The sequence below is a fragment of the Molothrus aeneus genome, chromosome 13 (assembly GCF_037042795.1).
Source record: "Molothrus aeneus isolate 106 chromosome 13, BPBGC_Maene_1.0, whole genome shotgun sequence".
Classification (NCBI taxonomy): Eukaryota; Metazoa; Chordata; class Aves; order Passeriformes; family Icteridae; genus Molothrus; species Molothrus aeneus.
Window position 1 is genome coordinate 9,373,079 of NC_089658.1, and position 26,437 is coordinate 9,399,515.

Sequence of the window (26,437 nt, forward strand, 5' to 3'; positions counted from 1 at the left end):
CCTCCCTCCCTCCGTGCCCCGGCGCCGCGGCTCCGGCCGTGCCCGCCCGCGGTGCCGCTGCCCGGCGCGGAGCGGCGGTGCCGGGGGATGCCGGGCGCTGCGCGGGGCTGCGCCGGGCGGGTCTCGCCGCCCGCCCATTGTCTGCGGCGCCCCGAGCCTGGGGGCGAGGTGGGGCCGAGCTGGGCCGGGGCTGAGGGGGGGCGGCTCGGAGCCTCTGCCGGGATGATTCCCGGGTGCTTTCGCGAGCCCCGAGCCGAGGCACTGCCGCCGGGGTACGTGTGTCTGTCCGCCCGGCACTTGGGGCGATTGCGAGCTCGGCACTGCCGGGACTGCCGTTCCCGTTAATTCTTCTCAGGTGTTTCTTCTTTCCAGTTTTGCTCCCAGCTGGAGCCTCAGACCTTTTTACTCGTTGAGTGAGGAAAGGTTTATTTGTTTTAAATGATGTTACCTCTTCTCGGTTGTCTTGGAGCAGAAGCGGCCGTGCTGGAACAGGTCTCTCCGCAGCATTCATGAATCCCCTTTGCCATCATAAGACGTGCATCTCGAGTAATCAGTGAGATGTATGAGGAGAATGAATTTTCTCTGACAGGGACGCCGAGCAGCGGCACCTGCGAGCGTCCTCTCCTCTTACAAGTCTGTGTCCTGATCACTTTGTTTGCTGCACCCACAAAGGTGTATTTCTTTAGCTGTGCAAGGTAGATTCAAAATATCTCATGTAAGAAGTGGTACAACTCGTGACACCCAACTGCTTGTGTGCATCAGGTGGTGCTGGGTGCTAATCTCGGTGGACCGACCAAATGTATGTGCCTGCCTTGAACGCTTTTTGTTTGATGATCCTTGGTGGACTTGCTAAGTGCATTAGTCTGCTGAGGCTTAGAGTTTTCTTGCCCTCGGGAGCAACATATCCTGTGAACGCCTCTGTCTAATGTAGAGTTTGATTTCAAAGGGAAGCCCATGATGTGGAACCGGCATTGTGATTATGGAAACTTATGATAGATTTTCCTTAAAGAAACAGGAGACCTTATAGTGGTTTTAAAAATGAAATACAAGGTTTTTACAGGAATAAAATGCTTGCATTATCCCTCAATACAGCCATTTAGTCCCTCCCTACAACAGTAGCAATTTGTTTTAATTTTTTTTTTTTTATTTCTCTTTCTGTAATGATTTTCTCTTGATTCAATTCCTTTTCTTTCCTGGCGCTGTGGATGTTGGTCTCTGGTCCAATTCTTTACAGCATTTGTAACTACAGTTCAGTTTATGCCCTCATCTCAAGGAAAAGGAAAAAACCCAATCTTATAAGCAGCACGCCTATTAATTTCACAACTTTGAATCTGTAAGATTTTCTTTTCCTTTTATTGTTTGTTTGTGTTCTCTTTCAAATGTTAATATAACTTGGCCCATTTCAGGCAGGTCTTGATTAAGAAGGTGATATAAAAACACACTGGCTCCCTTTAATGATCAGTTTGATTACTGCCATTGTGTGTTCTCCAGTTACAGTGTGAGTTGTAAGTCTCTAGATCTCTTCTCCTCTTGTATTTTTCCTTTTCACCAAAATATTTAGCCACTGGCAAACCCATTTTTCACATAAGTCAAATATGGTTAATATGATGCTAAAATACACAGAATTGGTGTGGTATTTTTCTTTACCTAAGAAAAACGAGAAAGAAATTAGGATGTGTATAAGGAAAGGTTTAATAGGCAGTGGAGAACCACAGATTTCTTATGGAAAAGAGCCTTTACCAATCTTTATTGAGTTTGCTCGTCTGCATGAAGAAAAGAACTGTTGTTTTGTTATCTAGCAGCTGTAGGAAGATTGACAGCTACAAATTGCAAATCTATGAAGGATCTGCCCATGACACAATTTTTAGTTCATTTAGATCGTTATCCTACACATCTTGTCATTTGCAAAATTATATAAACAAGACCAGTAAGTTTGTGGAGAAGATGTAAATGCAGTGAATATACTGTAAAGATTTTGAAGCTCTTTGGGATAATTAGTAGAAGCTTGCCTGAAATATGACATTGCTACAGTAAATTTAATTCAAATAGGAGCACACCATTTGAAAACATTCTATTGTAGAGAAGAATTACATATTTTAAAACATGCTAGCTCTGTCAGAAGAACATTAAGTGTAGTAGTCTTTTTGTTAAGATAAAGAGAGCATCACTGATGTTGTGGTGTGCTTTGCATTTCTAAATAGAATCTAATGAATTACAAACATTCATTATGCTACAAGCAATTGCTGAAACTTCTCAGCACCCCAAAATAGAGATTTATTTATATGCTCATATTTGCATGTTTTCTGATTATGGTGTCATTGTAAAAATAGAAATAAATAAAAAAAACCCAACTGTTGTTCTGAAATGAGTTCTCTCCTAGCTGCAGATCTTTGGTTGGTCTTCCTCTGTCTTGGAAATTTATGTTTAAATACCTCACTGTATTCAGGTTATGGAACTTTCTGTTGGGAAGTGTGGGAAAGCTACAGGAGGGGTCTGAGAACATTCTTTGTTGGATCCTGGAAGAGTTAAGGGCATATAATCTGCAGCAGAAGGTCAGGTTTGCCAAATGTCTGAGAAAGAAGATAGCTGAAATTTTCAAAGGTCAAAAAGAGCAATGTGCTAATTTTAAAGGACATCTTGCATAAATATTACTTTTCTTAACATGTTGAAATGTGAAAAAAAAATTCTTGGTCTCTATTTTTATCTAAACGTTTAAGACCTTAGTCTTTCTTAAGCATGGTATTTGTAACACAGTTACTGTTTTTCTAATGCTGCTTCCTTCTGTGTGGACTCAAGAATGAGCCTCTGGAAAGGGTCTGTATTTATAGGCCCAGAGCAATTTACAGCTTTTGAATGCTTCAGTTCATGGCTATACTTGGCACTGTACATGTGGACTGTCACTTTCCAAAAATGGATTCCTTTAAAATATGTGGGTCTTTGGAGTTCAGTTTATCCCACATCCTGCTGGGTGCCATGAGAGCCCAGCAGAGGTGGTGGTCACAGCCAGGGACAGAGGGAGTGGAGCCCCTCTTGTGTCCCCTTGTGCTCCAGCACTGGGGCTGATGAGCTGAGGGTTGAGACAAAACTGGGTGGTTCCTTTGGGGATGTGAATGGAGTGGGAGGATCATATCCTCTGCTGTTCACAAGGAGAGGTACTGAAAAATTATTATTGAATTCTGCTGCTCTTTACAACTGGTTTTAATTTATTTTTAAATACTCCCTCTTAAACCTTTATCTTGGGAATTAATTCCTGCCTTGGCACTGTATTTTTAAATTAACTCAAACCCAGGTGGATTCAAAATGCAGGAGACCCTTTTATAAACGACAGTGTTAATGACAGATGATGAAATAGAGGCTGGAGAATACATACCAATTTATCTGTTGGTTTTCTGTGCCATACTACAGCTACATTGATTATTCCTGATACTCCAGGTGATTCTCCTTGAATGTATTGTGGTGAAACAGAAAATTGCAAAAGTGCACATCTGCAGGAACTCTAGGTCATAAAGCCAGTCCTGGGTTTGATCTGAAGCAATCAAGTATTGTTGGTCCCTCAAGGAAGTGCTTAATGCTCGTATCTTTTCCAGACAAGGAATCAGTCAGTAAGCATGGCAGGTACAGGAAGTTTTAAGGGAGAAAAGTCTGTGTCTCAAATTATGGTGATATTGTGGGCACGTTAATTGTGAATTAATGTAAATGGTATCCAGAAAATCTGACAAATCTTCAACATAATTATTAATCAAAGTAAGAGAAGGGAGAAGAAAGATGAAGTATTTTTGAAGGCTGATACTGGGCACTGTCTCACAACTAGAAATGAATGTTATTCAGTGAGAGAATGAGGGAGTTTTTTTTGATAGTATAAAACAACTGTTTCTTCCCTTGTAAGCTGAAGATCACTTGACTTTCCCATACAATTCAGATGTTTGAGACCAGCCTCCTTTGGCACGCAAGAGTCATTGTGTTTCTCAGTGTGCTCTGCTCCTGTGGCAGGCCTGCAAACGCAGTAAGTGCTTACGCTGCTGTTAGCAAAGGTCTGCTTCTTTAGCTTAAGTAGGGAAGATCTCCACTTGGAAGAGAAGCTTTTGAGTCCTTTCTTCCAGAGCAGGAGGAGTTCCTGTCAGTTTTGCAGTAGTACTTTTAAGCAGCTTCAATTACATATTCTTAACTTTGTTTCGCTAGCGGGAGCTCCCCTTTCAGTAACTCTGACCTTTTTCGGTGAGGTTAGCTTAGCTTCTGCTGAATCCACCCTGCCTGTTCTGCTAGGTTGTAATTCCCTTTACAAAGTCCACTTTTACCTTTGTTTTGTGACTTCTGGTTTTGATCATATTCCTTCAGTTCTCAGAAATATTTCGTATTCCTTAATCCTTATGTTTCCTGCTGATACACCACTTCTATCTCTTTTAGTCTACCCAAAGAACCCAATTCCTTGTACTCCAACTGTTTGGTTTGCTCACTAGCTCTAAGATCTCTTTACACCTACAACTTTTTCTCCCACTTCAAAGCTAGTCATGACAATGTGACATATTTTCTGTATCCAGCTGTAGCATGTATCTGTAACTGGTATTATGTTTCTGAACTTGAATTTTCATGCCACTAACACCACACATGAAGTTTTCTCTGTCAAGAGGGTTCACCCTGACAAGTATTGTTACTGTGAAAGCAGATGATACATCCATGTTCTTGAAATCAGCAGAATTGCATCCCGAGGGCGAGAGCAGAACCATTGCACAGAATGGCTGAGACATGTGATCCTAATTTTCTTTGTTAAAAGGTAACTGACAAACTGCTGATGAATTCTGTTTGCTTCTAAACCAAAAAGAGCCATCTTCTTGAGTCAACAGCATTGCTCCTTTTCCTTGCTACTCTTCCAAGGCTTAAAACTTTGTAACTGTTCCTTTCTACAGAGCTTAGTTTTGGTCTACAATGTGTTACAAGTCTCTTTGGGAGAGGTCAAAGCCTCCCCAAAGCCAGGATTTTGGCTTTTTTTGTAGTTGCTCTAAAAAGAGTAGTCCTGCATTTCTTCCTGACTAGTAGTGTCTTGCTTGTTCATAATTGGAAATACTATTGCAATTCCAATACTGACCAAAGTTTTAAAATCTGCTTTAAAAAAGCTTTATCCTCAGTTGTTTGTTGGTGTATGGTAAGGAAAAGAGTGAGTTCTTCACATATAATGAAAATGCACAGTAGAGAATCAGACATAGCCAACCTGAAAATGTCAGATCAATGTTCAGCAAATGAAATGTTCAGCATCTTTGAATTAGGGTTGAGGTGAGGGAGGCCCACTTTGTCATTTCAAGTAACTATTACTGTTTTCCCTTTCCCATAGTCAAAGAGCAGGTGAATGAACCTGTCTGAGGCTGTAAAATTAAAAAGAAAAATTGCCTTCAGGAGGATTAGAAATCAACCATTTATTTCATAAAGCAAAAGATCAAGATGAGACTTTTCAGCTATAAATGAGAAATTACATAAACATTATTAGCATGAAAGTGTCTGTTTATAGTGCAAATTCTAATGCAGTAATAAGTGTCTTTTTGTTTCATAAAATAACATTAAAAGTGAAAAATCGCAGCATGTAAATGGTAGTCAAAAAGTCAAGTATCCAAATCAAAATTTTTTCTAAATTGAAACTTAATGTTTTCTAGACAGTCTCCTTAGATTTCTCACCCCTGTCCTGGCAGTGAGTCAAATCTTTTTCCTATTTGAAAATAGACAAAACTCTACTCTTTTTCCATATTGTTTGAGAAGAGAGGCTTTTCCTGCTCATTGCCTGGATAGCTCCACCGAATTTTAAAAAACTCAAACAACTAAATAAATCTGGGGAGGGTTTTTCCATGTCCCTGAATATGTAAGATAAAATGTGTTGAACACATGCTGAATTTCCAGAGAAAACAGCTGTTTAACTCTAAACTCAATGGAGAATTTCCCACACTTAAAAAGTAGCAAGTTTTTCTTCTTCCATGTGAAACATTATCCTCTGTCATGAGGACACATTAAAAATTGTTTTGTTTTGATGAAATATCAAGTGTTTTCACCAATAAAGGAAAGCCTTCAGATTTTCCCAGGAAAACATTACTTGTCCCTGTTAAAGCATTCCCATTTTGTCTTAACAAATCACATACAGCAAAGTAATGCCCTGGCTTTATCATACATCACTGATGAATAATTTATTTAAAAAGGAAAAAAAAGGGAAGGAAAAAGCCTTTATGTAAAATGTCCATGTAATGGAGATGTTGGGCAACTTTGGGCAGGCACACAGCTCCTGTCCTGTCTTGGGCACACCATGGGTAGTCTGGAATATTCTGTTGCAGATCCCCAGGCCTGCAGGGATGTGTCTGTGCTTGAAAGCCAGTTCAGTAAGAAAAGCAGTGTGAATTAACACAACTGGAGCCCTCCACTGCTGCGAGGACTCCTGCATAGTTTGAGATTTCCCACGTTATGCAGTGTACACTGTGTCCCTGTGAGTGACTTTGTCTTGGGGGATGGAGCTGTACACTGAAAAGCCATTACACTGTGGGCATAGAGCTGGCATGGCTAAAAGTGCATGGGTGAGGGGGAGAAATTACCTGATGATGATGATGTCAGCAGAGATTTCCATAGCAGACCAGCCTAGGGCCACTGCATTACTCACAATGGTGATGGATGGGTGCAGAGTGGAAAGGATTGGTACGTGTGTAGGTATTTACTGGCTTGAAAATAACCTGGAGTGCAGATCAAATGCAGTTGAACCTGAGAGCACTGCAGTCTGAGAAGTAACACTGCTCTGCAACCACACCACCTGGTAAAAATGTTCACACACATGGTTCATACTCATAATCTGTGAGTACGGAATTTCTGAAGATGGAAATTATTTACAAAAGGGAATTTACCTTGTTAGGTGTTCAGTTGTTTAAAAGAGTTTTTGTAGTTAAAAGTTTAACTTTGGATGTGATGAGAGGAAATACATAATTTTCATGGGGCTTTTTGCTTTATTGAAACTGTAAATGTAGTACTCCCCTTCCTTGTGCATTATTTCAGTGTGGTCTGAGCATCTACCAGACATAGTCATTGAGAAATTGTTGGAAATGTTTTCACCACTTTGTTTTCTGGCAGACAGTTGTAATCCAGTTTGTCAAATGAATTTTCTTGATTGCCTTGCAGCATATGCAAAGTACTTAAAATTGTTGTAATTGCCTCTGAAGAGCTAGGGTGGGGGAAGAGAACAACACAAAAGAAAAGCAAAAATCCAGATTTCTATTATATGTAAGTATAAAGAAAATTATGCTGTATAAAAACAGCACAAAAAATACAACAGGGGTAATATAATGATAGCAATCAAATCCTTCAGAATTCTCTACAGTGATTGGTCAGGACTGAGGGGAACACAGATTGCTGTGTAAAACATTGAACAAACTAAACTTAGACTATCAAACGCATTTACTGTCTGACTTTCACTTGAATGTAAATATTTGAGTTGTCAGTTCTGCAGGACTCTTCCATGTGGGGGATCTTGCTAAGGTTCAGGGGTATCCCTCTGCCTCCGAGTCCGCTGTTCAAAACTGCTATAATCAATTTCCCTTCCAGTACTATGATATTTAATGTATTTTAGAATGCTTGTCAGCAATTACCATCTCTGTCTTTCTGCAGAATTTATAACTTACACTGAGTTTGTTGCCTACACCAAAGAAGGGAGAAATGTTTTTTCTGCATATTATGATGTTTAAGTTATAGGTAGTCTTCAGCTATTTTTTTCTTCTATGTTAACTTACATTTTTACTTACCAAAATCATGCTTGCAATATTTGTCAGGAGTCCGTGGAGGGCAGAGGTATAAACTCTTAGCAAACAGACAGGGCTTCATAGTGAAGTGAGAAAACACTCTGCAAGATTCATGGTATGAATTAAGCTGCTAGTTGATTAGCTTTTGCAGCAATTTTTCCAGCCACTCTAGAAAGGCTAATGTGTGGTACAATAAATCCAGAGATCTTAGAGCTGATATTCCTGTATCTTAGCCTCTCTCTTTCTAAAATGTCAGCAGTCCTTGTAAATCAGGAGGTTCTGCTTGGTATTCTGGGCAGTGTGCCTTAGGAGCCAGGCTGGAGGGAGCACCATGATTGTTGCATTTTGGCTGAAACTCCAGAGTTTTCTGGAGAAAGCACACTGTGTGGGAAAAGACCTTCTCGATTTGTTGCCAGGAGGTGTCACTGCAGCTCAGGAGTAACTGTTTCATCCCTTGAGACCCGTTTTTGTGGAGTTGGGGTCTCCTCTGAGTGCTGGTGTTGTGGGGTGCGGCAAGGCCTGGCCCTTTATTGTGTGGCTGGAGGAGCAGCACTGAAACTGTGCAGATTATTAATTGACATATACACAAGCAAAGAGAAGATGCCAATGTGTACTAAGTGTGTTGCTCCCCAAAAAGGCCCTTTCTGCATCCCTAGTGAATATGCAGTGCAGTGGTACTGGGGCCTCCTGCCTTTGGGAATTTGTGTGTGCATGGGGCTACCTGGGGCAGCTGTTTGTGCTGCCCTGGTCCTGTGCACCTCTCAGGGTTGGAGCAGAACCTCAGCAGTCACTGATCAAATGTGTCATGCTGGAATGATCATGGCAAGATATCTGGTGAAAATGCCAGGCTGAAGAAGCTGGAGCCATGAGTAGTTTTGGGAATCATATCCTTGAATGCTACTGATAGCAATCTTTCAAAACAATTTAAATAATTTATTTTAATGCATGAGGAGCTTTTTATTCACAATCAGTTTTGCACAGCATATTATATGTATTTTATACAGCCTGCTAATGAGCTGAAGACTTGTTAATTATATGTGTGTGGAATGGCATAGCTGCTGAATTATGCACATTATTTTTCTTTACAGCAAAGCCTTCCTCTTAACTGTATCTGTACTGCTTGAAATGTGCACCTCTGGCTTCTGATACAAACTCCTCTACTGTCACTTCATTATTGTAAATCTTCTGGTTTTGGTGATGTGAAGGATTAATCTGAAAGGTGGAAGAGTTGGTTAGGCAACAAAATGTCCTGTTTGAAAACAGCTTCCTGTGCTGCATAAAACAGCTGTTGGGAATTTTATATCCCCTGAAAGAAAAGAAAAAAGTTTGATAAAGGAGCATAAAATCTGTAACGGTTCACTTAACTTTCTTCATCTGTCTGGTCTGTAATTCATTACAGTTTTCCTATTTAATATTGTCTTCTTGATGTAGAAAACAAAAAAAACTCCAGGAAAAACTCAACAACAAAAACTAAAGTGATAGGTGTTTGTTACAGCAACATATTTTAAAAGATCAGATTATTGTTGTGAGAATTGTAATAGACATAGAGATAGGTTTCCTGTTTCCTGAGTTTATGCTTACAAAATTTATAAAATGTAGTGGCAAAGCTGATCAGCTGTTTCTTACCTTGGTAAAATCCAGCAAGCCACAAAAATATGCAATGCTGGTGATACCAGTAACTTACTAAACAACACATTTTTATGTAAACTTGGTGTCTAGTATAGAATTTAAATCATTACATGGAAATAAGATTTTCAAAATCCCTGTGTCTTTTACAATGAATTATTCATATTAATGAATACTCAGATCTAGCTCAGTCTGTTGAATGAGAATGATGTTTCATTTACATGTGTTGGAGGTCATGCTGGTAGATCTTGGGGAAACATGGAACCTTTGCTTTTGCCAAGAGCTTTAACCTCACTCATATTTACTGTGGGGCTGCTGCTAAAGTCTGGCCATGGAGTGCTCTTCAGTGGGGTTGTCCTGGAAGCTTCCACCCATGAGAGATGAGCAAAGAAAGTGAGACTCTGGGTGGAAAACTTGGAAAATGTTGTGAGCTGGGTGTTAGGCACCTCTGTCACTTGTCAATCTTCTCGTGGTGCTTCCAGGTTTCGTTCTGACACTCAGTGTGGTGGTCTGGATTTGGCAGCTTGAGTTGGTGGAGATCAGGATGTGTTGGCAGCTTTTTCAAGTCATTGTTGGACTACCCAAATTACTGGACTGTGTCCCCCTCCTGAGGGATGGGCTCTGTGGGCTGCTGAGGAAACACTCCTGTGTTTGTGCAGGGGCTGTTGGGAGCCAGGGGGAGTCTGAATCAGGATTTCTGTCATGTTGAAAGTCCTGAACTTTAACAGTGTCATGATTGCAGCAGGGCTGGTGGGCTGAAGGTCTGAATTGCTTTTCAGTAGCAAACAGTGATTGGCATTTTTGTGTTTGTTTTTGAAAGAAACATTCAACAAAACAAACCAAAAAAAAACTCCAAAAACAACCCAGACTAAAAACGCCCCAACAAAAACCTCTTTGTTTTCAGTTTAGAAAATGTTGGGGTCCTTCATTTTTTTTTCTTTATGATGATAATTGTGTTGCAAAAACCTAAATTTGTGCAAGTGGGTAGGAAAAAGTCATTTTGCTGAAAACAAATATTCCTGAAACTTTTTCAGGAATAGAGAAGGGAAGAAAATCAAAGCTATTAATAGCAATATTATAGTCTTAATGAAAGGAAATACAGCTTAATTTATTGTGCTACATTTTTGAGTTTTTAGATGAGGGAGTTGTATATGGCTAAAATAAGCTGAAGAAGGTTAGTGGTCCATCTTGATTAGAGGCCCAGGTTACATGAAAATCAGTATTGCCTTCAACAAACAAAATATTTGTAAAACTTTCACCTGAAGAAGTTGTTTGTGAGAGCAGCATTAGAGAACTTCAGACTGAGCATCTTCTACGTTTTCCTCTAGTTATGGGGATATTTTTGAGATTCACAATCTTCATTCTCGGTATGTCCATCTTGGACATTTGCTCTTGGGGGGAGGAACAGGTGCAAGGAAAAAAATCCTAAATTAGCCTGCAGGTTTTTCAGTCTTTGCTGTTGTTTATACGGGGTTTTCAGGGGATTTCATTTGTTGTGCTAATGTCAGCTTGTTTCAAACAAGCCGTGAAATGACTGTTAGATTAGGAGCCTTAAAGGATTATATACATCCTTCAGCTAGGTGCTGCTGCAATATAAGCACAGTAACAATAATCAGCTTAGTTAAGTTCAGACAGGTGGTCTAAAGGGAAAAGTTAATTTTCCCTCCATCCTCAACAGTGGAACATGTGATTACGTAGAAAACTAGAGAAATTGCTTCGGGCCATCTTCAAGTCTTATGTTCTAGGAAGCCAGGGTTGTTTTGGTTTTCTGGGAATTCTTTTAACACTGATTTTGTGACATCATAACATGGCATGGACATGAAGAGCTTCAATTTCCTTATCTGCTTTTTAAAGTGGTATATCATGGCAAGATGGTGAGTGGATTTCCCTTCCTAGCCAGCTGATGACCTTGTACTCATTCAACTTTTGGTAATGAAAACAAATTCCTAGTTTTGTTTTGTGGGATTTTTCACTTTGCTGTACACAATATTGATTTTTCTCTTCCTGCCTTGGAAATGCAATACCTTTGCAAGTGAAGAGACCCTTTCTGTGTGTGGTGTGGAGAGCCATGGGAGCAGCTTTCGGGAGAGCTGAGCTGTGACTCTGGGCAGCTCTTGGCTTCCTCCCTTGGGCCAGCTGCCTGCCCCACACCCCAGGGATGCTCAGGGTTATCTCATGTGGAGCATCTTTGTAGTTAAGGCTGAGGGGTACCTCCAAAATAACTCCTAACCACTGCACCTTTCCCAGCAGCTTGGGATTTCTGCTTCCACAACAGACACATTCTGTTCTCCTCAAGTTCCTAATGTCTAAATTAGCTAATCTTGGAAATAAACTCCTTGCTTTGTATATGTAAATGTAAATGCCAAGTTAAAGGGATATGCCAAATATTTTTATACCTAGAAATAACTGTAAAACCAGGAAAAGGATATGGAGCTGTGCAATTACTTGTGAGGATTCTGAGACTGAATGAGTTATTTTTAAGCATTTCATTACAGGACTTAATTAACTGCTTGCCAAACTTGGTAGGTTGATGTCAATTGTTCAGAACCAGTTTGGAGTACAATTTATTGTACTGTCTTGGAGAAAATTCACATGACTAAGAAAGTGTCTGAGGTAATTGTTTCTGTTGTGATTTAGAAATATTTTCTTTCCTACAACATTCCTTTGGGTGCTTTCTGTGTTTGGTATGAAACCATGATAGCTTTAATTTTGGCAAAAAAATATTTCTATTAAGAACATTTATGTCAAAATATAGTAAAATAAGCACACAAAAGAGGCACAGTTTTAAGACTCTGAAATAAAGCCATAGAAATTTTGGTTTATTGGAGGAATTCAGAATGCCTTTTTTTTTGTTTTATTTGGAGTTATTTGCAGGGTGTTTCCTTTGGGTTTTGGGGTTTTTTTGGTGTTTGTTTGTTTGGGATTTTTTTGTTGTTGTTGTTTGGCGTTTTGGTTTTTGTTTTTGTTTGTTTTTTATAATGATCAAAACTAGCTTAAAAAATGACACAGAAATCCCTTGACCTACAGCTCAAAAGAAATTGGAGCAAGAGGTGCTGTAAAATAGCTGCATTTTGTGGCTTTGTTTGGGACAACCTTTAGAAGACTATTCAAGTCTGAATATTAAACTCCACATAAGTAAATTTCAAAGTAGAAGCCCAGGAAGAATTTGTATTATGTTATAAGAAACCCTTTTGTATGCCTGAAGCCTCTAGATATGGAAAAAAGATTATTTGCTATAGTATTCTGAGCTCATTTTTTCATTTCACCTGGATGAGATGAAAGTACATTTGGGATGGTAGATTTTCAGATTCTTTGTCATTATCTTGTTTTTGATTCTATATTGTCCAGATAGAGGTGTCAACATAGTGCTTTATTGCAGAGAGCATCAATATGTAAAAAATGCAGGGAGAAAAAAAATCTTTATTTTTCCCTGTGCTGTGCCACAAATAAATTGTGAGAGAAATGAGCAAGAAACTGATTCCACTTGAATTGTGGTTGAAGAAGGGCATTTCATCCTTCTCTGTCATGCAAATCCAGTTTGATTTTTTTGGAAATGCTATTACCGTCCAAAATCTGTTCTAGCTTTCCTCATTGCAATAGATTTTGCTTATAATAATGCACAACATACTGTATCCTTTTGGCACAGATTGATCTGGGGGAGCCGAGTGGAAACATACATTAGTGAGACAATGTAAAGATTTCACACTCCTGCTGCTTCTGTACTGCTCGTGTTTGAGATAAATGACAGACTCCGGGACACCAATTCTCCCCCTCGTTTACACTTTCTCTAGACACCAAGGAAAAGATTCAGAAGCCTAAACATAGATATCTAATGCCATTTTAAATGCTTTGGGTACCTGAGACATCTGTCAGGGCTAGCAGGTGTGACAGATGACTTAATGCCTTTTTTAGCAGCGGTTGAGAGCCAGGGTGGGATGCCCTCAGGCATCTAAAATAGCGCCAAATGTCTTTCTTTAGGTACCTTCGTGGCTCCTGAATGCCCTGCTGTAAAATGAAGTAGATCAGGTAAAAATGCTTTAAACAATTCTGTAGGCATATTTATATGTGTTTAACCTGGGTTACCCCAAGTAACCCAGTGAAAGTTAATTTGGAAGTAAATGTTAGTGATAAAAGTGAGATTTTTCTAAATTTTCTTCTGTATCAATTTAAATTCCTTTAAAACTCGCTTGTAGTACAACCTCTATGCAAATTTGCAGTTGTACAACAAGTGAGGCAGGGGCTTTGGTTTTTAAATGATCAGTTACAAAGCTCTAGATAATCCCTCCTATTAAGCTTGTTGTGTTTTGAACTACAGAGGTTGCTGCTTGTAAGCTAACGAGTGTCAAACTCCCATCACTGGATCAGGCAGGTTTCCAGCAGTTTGGACAGAAGATGACTGTTCCCATCCAGCTGGGGCCATTGTGGAGGTGAGGCTGGGGACTGTGCAGGGCTGTGAGCAGGCAGAGCCTTTGACCAGGCTGTGCCTGAGGTGAAGCTGTGCCACAGCAGCGGCCTTTGTGCAGTGCCCTCACACACCTGGGCTGTACCTGCCCTGCTGTGCCCTCCCCTTGTCACAGGCAGGGACAGGGAGAGCTCAGACTGAAGTTCTCTCTGCAGCAGAGCTGCTCTGAGGCACCCTCACCTCACATGGTAGCTGGGTAATGCAGATAGTTAAATAAATTCAATAAACTCTAAATGGCATGTTCTGGAAGCAGTAGTTACCCATCGAGCTCTGTGATCAAAAGGCAATGTTTTGGTATTATATTGTGTGTTAATGTTCTCTGTAGTCAATGTGTAGTTAAACAATAAGGCACAACAGGCATTAATCCCTTTTAAATATATTCCTGTCATGATGTCAGAGGTGTCCCTGGGAATGTGCTGAAGAGTGTGGTAGTGTAACTGCCTCAGTGGTACAATAATCTTTCATGAATTCATTTCTGAGGGCATCACATGGCTGCTACAAAATGGAAATTTAAATAAATAAATGAAATCCTTAAGGAGTTGCTCTGCAGTTTACAGGGGATTTTGACTGAAGTTTGGCCTCCCTGCTGCTGCATTCTGTTTCCATGTGAGTTTTAGCTTTGTTTATGTCCAGACCAGTGTGCCATGGTGCCAGCTACCAGAGCTATCAACGCTGCAAAGCACACACACAACTGCACTCAGTGGTCCAAGTAACTTCTCCAATATGTGCTATCCATAATTATATTCAAAGCAAAGCCAGAAATAATTTGTGCTTTAAAAACGGCTTGAGTGGTGAAAACCATAATGCAGTGCAAGTCATTTTCTTCTTTTTAATAGCGCTTGACACTTCCAGTACAGAGCATCTACCTAACAGTGCATTATTGCAAAGTACAGGAGGAGCAAACAAAAATAGGAGCAGACTTGTTTCTTGGGGTTTTTTTTGTTTTTTTTTTGTACAACCACAGTTAGTACAAGATGTTTTTATTTTAAAATATGGAAGTGTATATATTCATAGGTTTTAACATCTGTTCATTTCTAATTGTTTTCTTACCAGCTATTCTTAAATGTTTCAGAGAAAACCCAAAGGCTTATTAAAATTTTTAGTGAGAAAGCTTATTTTTTCAGGGCATACAGAATGTTACCTCTAAAGAAATATTAGTGAATTACTCCTTTCCCTTGACTTTAATGACTTTATAATTATACATTGTCTTAAAGGAAATCTACACAGGTTCACTGTTTTTCATCTTCACTGGATAAAAGCTAATCTTGCCCTGGAATGTGGACAGATGGGAAAAACCATTGTAACCATTAGTTATGACCGTTTCTGTGCAGAAATTGTTTTTAACTTGATTTTACTTTGAGAAGGAAAACAAACAAATTCATCCACATCCCACTATATTTTGGTTGCTGTCTGTGTGGTGATCAGCTGGAGGACAGTGACGTAGAACATTTCATAGGCTGGAAGCCATGACTGCAAAATCAACATGGAAAGATAATGTTGTGTTAAGAGATGGCACAATTAAGAAGCAGGCAAGAATGTATTGATTTTGTTTCCTTGTGAAGTTATGTCTTGCCAGGTATGGAGTTGAAAAGGGTCTTTTCTGTTAGGGCCACTGGAAATTTATTTGTTGTCTTTATTGTGGAGTATGATCTGTTTCCTAGAGATATTTAAAATATTTATTTTAATTGGCTATTTGCATATGAATATGAAATACAGAAAAAGCCTTTGGTTTACTTTATATAGTGGGGGTTTTTTTCTGATATTTGGGATTTTAATGCTAAAAATCTTATTTTTCTCTTATCTCTATTTTGTGGCCTCAAAGGAAGCTGGGGAAGGGGATCCCCTTGTGGAACTGGCTTGATAGTGTCTCATACAAGTTGCATGTAATCCTGTGAAGCCACAGTCATTTCTCTTCCTGCTTTTGTGCTCTAGTGCTGCAGCATCTAATAAATGTGTTAAAAAGTAAAAGCAAAGCAGCCAGCAGTACTGTGACAATCATAAGGGTGAAGAAGGAAAGATAGGAATTTTCATGTTAAATCTAACAGCAAACAGAAGTGTTTGTCGAAAAATTTGCAATATCTCATAATGAAGGGCTAATCTAAAATAGAACAAAATTTTTTCCTTATTCTTTCCTGATATATATCCTGATAAATAATTTATATATCTGAAGTTTAGGTATTTATATATCATCTGTAAATTTCTGATGTTCAGCTAAACAGACAATGCTGTCTTACTATTTATTTATTTAGTTATCTGATTCTTAGTCCATAGCTTTAGTATACCAGGCCTTGCATGTTCATCCCCTATGGAAACTCAGTATTCCTGGCCTTGTAAGCCTTCTTCCTTGCCTCTAATAATTTCATTGCCCATCCCTGGACCTCCTCAATGTTTTCTGGTGTTGACTCATGTAATTGCATTATTGTATTTTCAATATTGTATTTTCAGTTTATTCTGCTTCTCCATGTGCTGATACTTTTCCCCTGTGTGTTTGCAGTTCAGATTGAAGTTAATGTGTAAGCAGGACTGTGCAGGGGATAGTTCTAGCAAATGGCTCTGAACCTCCTTTAAAACATGGGGTAAAAACCATCTGCAGCAACCTCTGCTGCCTTTCACACCTTCCTTGCTCCATCTTCCTTCTGACTTCAGCCAGGACCCAAAACCACCTCCAGTGCAGAAGGAGGGAGCTAATTCTTGATTCCTGGCTGCTGGACTCTGAGGGTGTCGCTGGCAATTCCAAGTCCACCTCAGTGCGGTTTGGCAGCTCCAGCTGCTGTGCTGCCTAGGAGCTCTTGAGGAATTTTCCTGGCCTGGATTCTCTGCTTCCTCCTGCTCATAAACCCATTGTGAGCTACATCAAGGACTTTAAAGTGTGGAAAACTGGCATGTGCAAAATATTTTCTTTTTCCTTGTTCATATCTCTGAACTGGCTTAACTGCAGAGGTCATGCTAGGGGAGGGCTGAATAAGCTCCCTGATAGCAGGCAGTTGTTAAAGCTGGCTGGTTTTGTCCAGCTGCAGCCAGAGAGCAGTCCACATTGTTCCCTCTGAAGTGCCCTGCCTTGTGCTTGAGCTTATTAATTTGCTATACAAGTTTGTTTTACAATTTACCATGTCTTCCACAGAGACAGGGCAATTCATTATGTCACTCTGCCTTCATCTCTTTGTGCCTTGGTAACCACACTGGGATACTTAGGAAGGGAAAGACCTCATGGCACATTTGCTGAAGGTCTGGATAGTAAACCAGAAAGCTAGTTAGGTTAAGAACTGCATGTTCCATTTGCTAATTCAATTCACTGGTGGGTTTTTCAAGTTTTGTTTTGTTTTTCCTTCACTCTTTCCAGAACAAGAAAATTCAGTTGGTTCTGCTTCTTCAGTGAAGTTTAAAGCTTTCAAATCCTCTCCGAGCTGCACAAGTAGCAGAATTCATGCTTATAAAACTTAAAATACTTTGTCTTTCAGGATGAGAGAAACAAGATAGGTGGCAGAGTTTTATTGTAGACTCGACCAGAAACCCGATTAAAGCCTGCCAAATCTTTGTCTGCAGAAACCCATTGCAAGGCTAAGCAGTCAAATCAGTTTTATAGGGACCTTATACCCCATATTTCAGTAAATGCTTTTTTGCAACTGTTGTGCGTAAAGTGAAATCAAAATAATTACCAAAATAAAGAGGCCACTGTAGCATATATACTGATGCATGTCAAATTAATCCTTTAAACTGTTTGAGGGCTATTAAAACTGTTCTTTGCTTTCCAAATTGGATATTTCTCTCAGGGAGAAAAAACCAAGGCCTGAAATTTATTGAGTGTAATTAGCTGCAGCTTGCAGTGCCAGCTCTTTGCTGTTCTTCAGCAAGCTCTAATTCATTTCCCCCACACCTGATGATGCTGCAGGTGCTGAAGGAACTTAGGAGGGGCTTATGCATCACCAAGTGCTTGAGTGGTGAGAGGTTTTGAAACATTTAAAAGAGGAAATGTAAGAGGAGAAAGAAACTCCTGATCTTTACAAATATAGATACAGGCATCCTACACAATCCATCCTGTAGTATTCTGACGTAAAGCTGTCGAATGAATAACTTGGCATGCTTCTCAAGACATATGAGTGTGGATGAAATACTTCTTCTCATGGCATATTCTATAAATGATTTTAGGGTACAAGAGACTATGCATTATTCCTGCTGTAAATATAAAATTCTTATTAACTGTTGGATTTTCCTATTTTGACAGACATAGTGCTATTCAACAGTTTCATTTATTATGCATGTAAATGTGTATACAAACAAGAAAAATCTGAAACAAAATTGTGAATCCATATGCTAGAGACCTTCTTCTGAGTTTGTCATTGCAATATTTATTGAAATAGAAGACAGAAAAGCTCTTTCAGCCTTTGAGTATGAATCTTATGTATGGTGAGCAAGTCTGTCTGAACTGTGTTTTATTTTGTACATGCATGTACACACAGCACCCATCTCATAGAGAAAAGGGTAGGGTCATACTGTGAGCACAGCAGAAACTCCTATTTCTTCCATGTGGCAGGAATGGATATTTGGCGGGGGGGGGGGGAAGCCATATTTGAAACAGGGGAATAACTATTCTATTCTTCTAACAGTGCACAGAACTGACCTTTCTCATAACTACTTGACTCACCGCAGAAATTGCCTATGTGGTCCACAGGTCCCCTGTAACACATACACTGCTAAATGAGGGGGAAAATTCAATGGTCAGTGGGTAACTAGTCAATGGACTGGCTAGAAAGGTAGTAATTTTTGCATGTGCAGGTGTTGAATTTTTCTCAGACTTCCATAGTACTTATTGGTCTGCCAAAGAATTAATAAAAAGAGTTTAGATCCTAGACTAAAATATGGAAATTGTAGTCGTACACTTTGCATGCAATCAGTAAGTGCCTTTCAGCACTTGCTCTGTTGCTGAAAGCCAAGTGTGCAGTTCTAACTCTCTTAGAGATTACATTCAGTAAAAGTAAGGAAGCACATTCCCAGGGGAAGGGAGCTGAATACAGAGGTGTACACAGGTGTATTTTAAGGTCAGTGGTTATCTGTGCAGAGCACTGCATGGCATCCAGACTATGGCACACTTCAGGTCCTCCTTTAGGACGGAATTACGCAGTAAACTTTAAGGCAATGTGTAAAGATGGCAGATCAAAGTTGTTATTGACATAGGCAGATACAATCCCACAGACACATCCATTGTGAGCTATAGTTTTGAGGCTTGGTGTTAACTCTGAAAGGAGCTAACAAAGCCAGATGAGCAGAAAGCAGGGCGGCACATGAAATTGATTTTTGACAAGTGAAAAACTGCTCATACTGGAAGAGCTCCATGTACACATTGCTTCTTTCTTCCCAGCCTCACGTACTGCAGTGCTCCACCATCAGCTCTCTTTCAGGTGATAAATCATTTTGAGGTCTCATCTACTTACTGACTTCTGGTGTATGTGGAACAAGGTATCAGAATCTATCCCTGGTAAACCTAATTATATCTCTGTGACTGTGAGAAATCAGCTCTTTGTCTCAGAAAAGATTGCCTGCATCTAACACAACCTTACGAAGTCACAGAAAACCTGGGGAGAGGGGGAAGAAAGGAGCATGTCAATGCTGCCCTTTTAAGGAATTTGCCCATCCACTTAAGAAGAAAGGAGAGGCACTGGCTGATCTCAATGTTTGTGTCTCCTCTGAGTTCTCACAGTAACTCAGAAACATTCAAATATTGTCAGAAATTTATCATTAAATGAGTTCTATTCTAAGGAAATGTTCACTAAATATGAATTTCAGGAAATTTGGTCTTCATTGAAAAAAGGCTTCACATGTCATAAATCACTTTGACTGTGTTTGCTAAATAATTGTATGCTATAGAAATAGCATACAATTCAAAAATCTGAGTTGAGAGCTTACCTTCAAGGAGAATGACAGACTGACCTCAACTGGGTCATTTTTCACATGGAATCTCTAGGGTGCTAGAAAGGGGGAAAAAATAGTTTCTAGGGAAAAAAGCCCCTATCTGAAGGAAGTACTGAATTTGAAGCTGATGGTGACCCAGTCTTAGTGTTCTAACAATTTTTAGAATTCTTTGATACATTTTCTTGTGTTTTTACAAGACTTTTTTCCTCTTTATTATTTGCCTTTGGCTGTGTCAGTGCATTGAGTGTAATCTGATGGTATCATGTAACTGCACAGTGGTTTATTAATAAAAATTAGAGTTAAAATACAACTGCTCAGATCTTAAGTTATCAGAATGGATTTTTTTTTTCTTTTATCAAGAGGTAGATTTATCTTTTGCATGCCCCTTATCTGGCAGTTGTCCTTGTGCTCCCACTGTCAGTCACCACAGGTGGGATCTTTGCTCTGCTCTTGTGGAAGCGAATTCCTACATTCAAGAGACAAAATGAACTGGTTAATATCGTCAAAACATTTGTCAATTTCTCAAATTAGGTGCAAATTAAAAGAGGTATTTTGCTAAGCAGAGCTACTAATAGGAGCTATATTAATAATGAAAGGTAATTTGAAAGCATGACTGCACAAGCAGAACAAGGCTTTGAAAAGGTCCGAACATATGCCTGTGACTGAATAAACCCATTAATTCCTTACACATTTCCATTCTTATTCCAGGCAATCAAAATGAAAATATGCAATTCTTTAATAGCAGCACTTTAGTGTAGCAAAGGAAGATGTGTTATATGCAGGATATCACAGTGCATATGTGGTTGCCTATAAAAAATCATGCAGACTGGCAACACACTATTTTCCCCATCTGAAAAAAAAGCATGGATTCTTGTGGAGGATGCTTTGCTTACAGAACTTTCCTTGCTGATCACGTTTCAGTTGCTTCATGCTCAACGTTTAGCAAATCAAAGTTAAAAATTTATGAATTATGGTAAACACACCACCTTGCTGATTTATGATGTGCAACAGGGAAAGAGAAATAAACTACTGAAACATTGTAGCTTTTGTCCTACTGTGGGAGCAGCTAGTCTTGCATGCTTTTAAATGTCCCTGTATAATGGAGAAGTCATTCAAATATATAAATATTTACTTGAGTGGTGCTGCTGTGATATGTTGATTTGCAACATTTTTTTATTTTTTAAAAATCTTTGTGCAGAAGTTCTGTCATTAGTCAGTAGACCTGAAACAATGGATCTTGCTTTGAAAAAGAACTGATGAAGTGTTCTGGCTGGATTTGCAAAGAAAGAGTAGGGTTAGATAACAGGACCTGTAACTGTTGCCTAACCTTTCACTGTCCATCTCTGACCTGCTTTTACCGAACCAAGAATTTATGACTATCACTAAATGACTCTGCATGATTGGGGTTTGTGTTGCTGTTCTATTTCCCAGCTATTCTCTCTGTGTAAGAAAGGGCAAAAATCTAGTACAGGTCTTATTGATGGTCACAGCAGTTTTACAAATGAATGAGAATTCTTCCCTTGAGATCCTCTGCCACCAATGCTGAAATATTTGATAGAGGAACATGCCTGAATATTTGGTGGACATGAATATCCTTGGTATGATGAGGAGACATGGTGGCAGAAAGTAGAGAACAAGAAGGACTATTTCAAGGGGAGAAATGAGGAATAGGAGGGCAAAGAAGACATAAGGAAAAGAATAAAAAGGTTACAATTGAAGAGGGAAAGAGAAGGTGATAATGGGAAGAGATAAGATTTTTAAAAAGTAGTATGAAGAGTTCTACACTGAAACCTGTAAAATGAAGGAAGGCAAGAAAAAAGAGAAATTGAAAGAGAATGGTTGAGTCTCTTGAACTAATAACTTCTGAACCGCTGCATTTAAAAGAATTGCTTTTTAAATTCAAGGAAATTAGAGAATACATCAAAAAGACATGCTGTGGAAATGGCTGACAGCAATCAGGAAATTCAGAGTTAATGCTAACACTATCTCTACTGGCTGTTGTACTGCTTTGTTACTGGGGTGGCTCACACTTGTTGTCCTAATCTTTAATACAAGATGTATTGTGCTTCCTATCAGAAAAAGGACACACTACCCAAATTGGTACACCCATTACTTCTCTTATCATCCCCTGCTTAGACTTTGCTTCAGGTAATTTTAAATGAGAATTTCTGAAATCTTGAAATTAAACTTTAGTTATTAGACATGATCCTTCAGACCTTGTGTAGGGAGCAACTCCTCCTCATTCTGAGTTTGATAAATGCTTCCCTGCATATATAATAGAGCAGCCCTGAATGAATTCATATTTGCTTTTGCCTCAGGAAGAACAGCAAGGTTAGGTAGGTGACTCTTAAGTAAGATCCTTTGTCTATTGACATTATTTTTGAACACTTCTTCCCCAGGCTGTGGCAATGTGTACTAAATAAACAAACATCACACCTAGCAAAGCACATGCAGCCACAGAGGTGAGTCCCAGGTGGCTGAGAGCTGTGCATGTGAATTATTTATTTGGGGAAGGGTGTTGATAGTGTTATCCTGTGACCAGTTTTCTCAAACTACTAGTGTTTGGGTATTCAGTGGTGGAAATAGTTAGTATCTAGCTTATTTTTTTTTAATTACAATTAAAATCAGTAAAGTTCACTGTAACACTATGTCTGAACCATCAGAAAAATTCCCAAGAATGGAATAAACTGCTGCTTTTCCAGGTGGCTGTATTGCTAGTCCTTAAGACATGTCCCAGAAATTTTTGCCTGGCAAAGCCTAATGTTTGTAGTGGTAAAAGTGCTAATTTCTTGTCTGATCAAACAGATATGCTAACTGGTGGAATACTCAGCCTCTTCTAGGCCACTTTCATTGTTTACTTGCAATAAACAGAATACAATTAATTGTGGCGCATAACCACATATAGCAAACAATTTTTGTTAAAGTGGAGTACCTTGATTCCAGCTTCAGCCGCAAAGAGTATTATCTCTGTCTATCAAATTATCAGCAGGATGTGTGTCTTGATTTTTCTATAGATGCCAAAGCAGTTAATATCATTTACCCACTGCTTTTACAGCAAAAGAGAAGTTCCATATGATAGCTGAGATACCCTTTCATTTTGAAGCCAGTCCATTAAACTGTGGGAGAAAGCCTTTCAGGAAGGTCACTTGGAGAAAGGGACCCATGTTACTAAGAGACTCAGATATGAAGATGGAGAGAAATTACTTCTGAGTCTAAGGGGATTGATTATTCCACTGACTGTGCCTTTCATGTTTTATGTTTTGTGCTGTAAATATTTATGGCTCTCGTATTTTGTTTGTTGTTTTGAAACATAATGAGTTTTTGTAGCATAAGCAACCTCCCTGCTCTGCCAGCCCAGAAAGAGACAGTGAGTGCAATGGAAGTGTCAGGAGAAGCCTGGCATGGCTATGATGTGACACTTTGTCTAGTACATTGCCATGTTATTCCTGCAGAAGTTTGCTAATTAGTCATTAAACTAAAGTTACCCCTACAATCTTGTCCAAAATGTCACATGGATAGCATTGATTCAGAACCAACAGACAAAAATGATATTTTTTTTCATGCTGTCTGCATAATGTTGCATTATTTTATGTGGTGCCTTTCAGTCCCTGCATGATATGTACCCATTTTAGCAAGTGCCACGAGCTGGATTTGGAGAGGGGAAACAGCCCTGGGGCTTGCATGCTGGAATGACAGAGGTCTGTGCAGCCAGGGCTGCTGTGCAGCTCAGTATTCTTCCCATGCTGATGATGTGTTTTACATCTTTTTTCCTTGCTAGATTGGGTGCAAGGTTTTATGTGGAAGTGACTGGGGCAATGCTCTGGGTCAAAAATTCTACCCTGGCTGTGCTTATATTAGAAGGAGATGGTGGATATGTCCCACTGTCTTCTGTGCCTTAATGTTATTAAACCCCTCGAAGGGAGTAAAGTAGAGTTTAGGAGACAGGAGGAGCCAGGTACCAGCCCTGTGAACTACCTGCAGAGACCTGGGCTGGGTGAAGCCATTGAAATGGGGTTTCAGTAGCAGATACATGGTGTCCACACTTAGTGGAATTTCTCTCTGGTTTTAGTGCTGTTTTTAACTGAATTAAAAGCCTGGCAACTTGCTGCAAGCTACATATGTTTTTAGTTTGCCCTAGGGGACAGAGCTGTGAAGAGTGGCCAGTGTAGCCCTTAGAGAGAAGTTAACTATTCTTTATTATTTGGCTGTCACTTAAAAACCTAAGACAAGAGCACTGAGACCCCTCTGTGTGACAGGGCATGCAGGGGGCTCGTGTGGACAGCCTGGAGGTTCCTCTGTCCCAGAGCTCTGACCCATCCCCTTCCAGTGTGAGCCAGCCTCAAATTCAGGGCCACAGTGGAACAGCACTGAACTTCCCCAGTCACCTCAGCAAGGTGAAACGTTTGGCACAGTTTTGTGTACTGTTTTTTCTGGGAGAAATCACATTTGAAGATCCTGTCTCCCAGTGTAAAGTTCAGCTGCTCCATCAGTTGTGCCTTTACAGTGCTTGGCTGGGTGGCTGCATTTATGGATTGTGTTGGGTTGCTTTTTTTTTAAGAAAAGTGAAACACCACCGAAAAAATACTCCAACAAACCCAAAACAGCACAAACAACCCCCCCTCAACTGTCACCAGTTTTTAATATGTCATCATTTTTAAATGGAAGTTCTTTACCCTAAACTAGCAAGCAGTTATTGTGTGTTTATCCATGTTCAGTTTTTTTTTCAAAAATGAATGTTGTAAAAAGTGGTGCATAGAACTATTTGAGGAGTGGGGAAAATACTTGCAGTGTACATTTGATAAGCTAAGCCAGCACATTTAATCACAAGGTTATTAGAAGATAGTTTAAGATATCTAAAGTTTTTGTAGGCAGAAAAAAACAATATATAGAAAGGGTAACTTAATTCAGTGAAAAGGGGCAAAAAAAGTTCACATCTGAAAGGGGGCTTTTTGGTTATTGTGGTGGGTTTCTTGTTTTTATATAGTAGGTCTGATTAACAATTGAAATGATAGGTTGGTAGATGCAGTGAATTCTGTCGGTTGTGGTGTGATGTTGGTTTGGAAGCCTGTGCTTGAGAAAGTAATTGGAAATGCTGAAAAGAGATTGTAATTGAAAAGAAAGTCCTAGGCTTTGTACGCTACTTAAGGATCACTTTTTCATGGCCTCGTAGATCACAGCAGAGGAACCATTGTGTTACTCAATATGAGGCTCAATATAGTTTAATTGGAAAGCAGATACTTTGGTTATTAGACTCGTAATTGAATTAAATGAAGGTCAGATTTAAATAGCTAATGGCCTTTCTGACTTAAAACTCTTCTATGATGAGTAAATGGTAGTAGCAGTAAACTCTTCTAAGTGATGATGGTAGTAGCAGTACCTCTCTTAAACAAAAAAAAAAAAGAGAATGGGAAAATCCTAAAATCTAGGAAGATCTAAGTGGAATTTTAAACTATTTAATGTTCTCTTGGCCTTATTGAGTGATTGAGAAACAAGTTTGTAGCAGCCAAGAACTCTTACAGCAACTAGAAGCGACTGGGAAGTTGAAACAGGTCATCCCAGAGGCAAAGAGGGAAAAAAGTCAGCCCCTGCGGAGAAGAAATGGAAGTTATCAGGGTTGTGTGGGAAATGCATTTCTCTAAGAAAACCAAGATTTTCATTTCAAACCTAGTTTTTTTCTTTCCTTTTTGTTTGTATCCAGGTGAGATACTGCCTCTTCATTGATTTGACCTATGGGGAGAAGTTGAGAGCAGCTGTAAGTGACATTTTGAGAAAAGTTAGATCCTAAAAACTGCTCATGTGAGTGACTGGCTGTGGTGGTGGGCAGGGTCTTTACAGCGATGTTGAGATCTGCTGTTGTGGAAAAATTGTGCAGTAATGTTTGCTGCAGTGTATTTCTCAGTGCTGTGTGTGTGCCCTGTGTGGTGCCTGGGAGATGGACATTGGGCTCTGGGGGAGCTTCAGCATCACCTTCAGGGAGAGCAGGGTATCAGGATTTGTGCAGAATCATTTCACATTTTATCCAAAGGCTCAGGCAGCCAGTTGGGCACCTGATTTCAGCACGTGGCTCTGGAATGGGAACCTTGCGATGCATGTCTGATATTCCTTTCAAAGCCTTGTTAAGTAATGTGCTATGCTTTTTACATTATTATTTTGGGCCTCAACCAACAGACATTAATATGTGGAAAAGCTCCCATTGACTTTAATTATGGCTGCCTTAGTCACAGGTAAACTGATATTATTAGAATGATTTTATTTATAAGTAAGTAGGAAGTACAATTGTCTGTAGCATTCTTACTATTTTGCCCTGTTATTTACTAATAAATAAAATAAATTTTCATTTAAACTGTTGAGTAGGTACACTGTGGCTGTACTTTCATATAACATGAGAACGATGTTGCCTGATTTGAATTTTTAGAGGTGGAGACCCAAGGCATTTTTTTGGTTTTTTTTGACTATCTTTATATTAGATTTATGAAAAATAGAATATGTGTAGCTCTGGGTGGTTCTAAACATGAACTTTTCATTACTTGCATTATTGGTCTTATTGATGCTTCTTTTTTTGTCTTAAAATGTTAAAGAATTATACTAACTTGTAGTGAGATGGAAGAGAATGCTAATTTAGAGGACTTCCCTTAGTACTCTGAGCTAAGTCTGGGACATGCCTTTTGGACACTGTAATGCCTTCCTC

General features: G+C 39.4%; 1 protein-coding gene across 8 annotated transcripts in view; it reads left to right on the plus strand.

Moving 5' to 3' along the window:
- SEMA6D (semaphorin 6D) overlaps nucleotides 1–26,437 on the plus strand; it is a 225,955-nt gene that overhangs the window by 16,920 nt on the left and 182,598 nt on the right. The gene's annotated exons all lie outside the window — the stretch shown is intronic.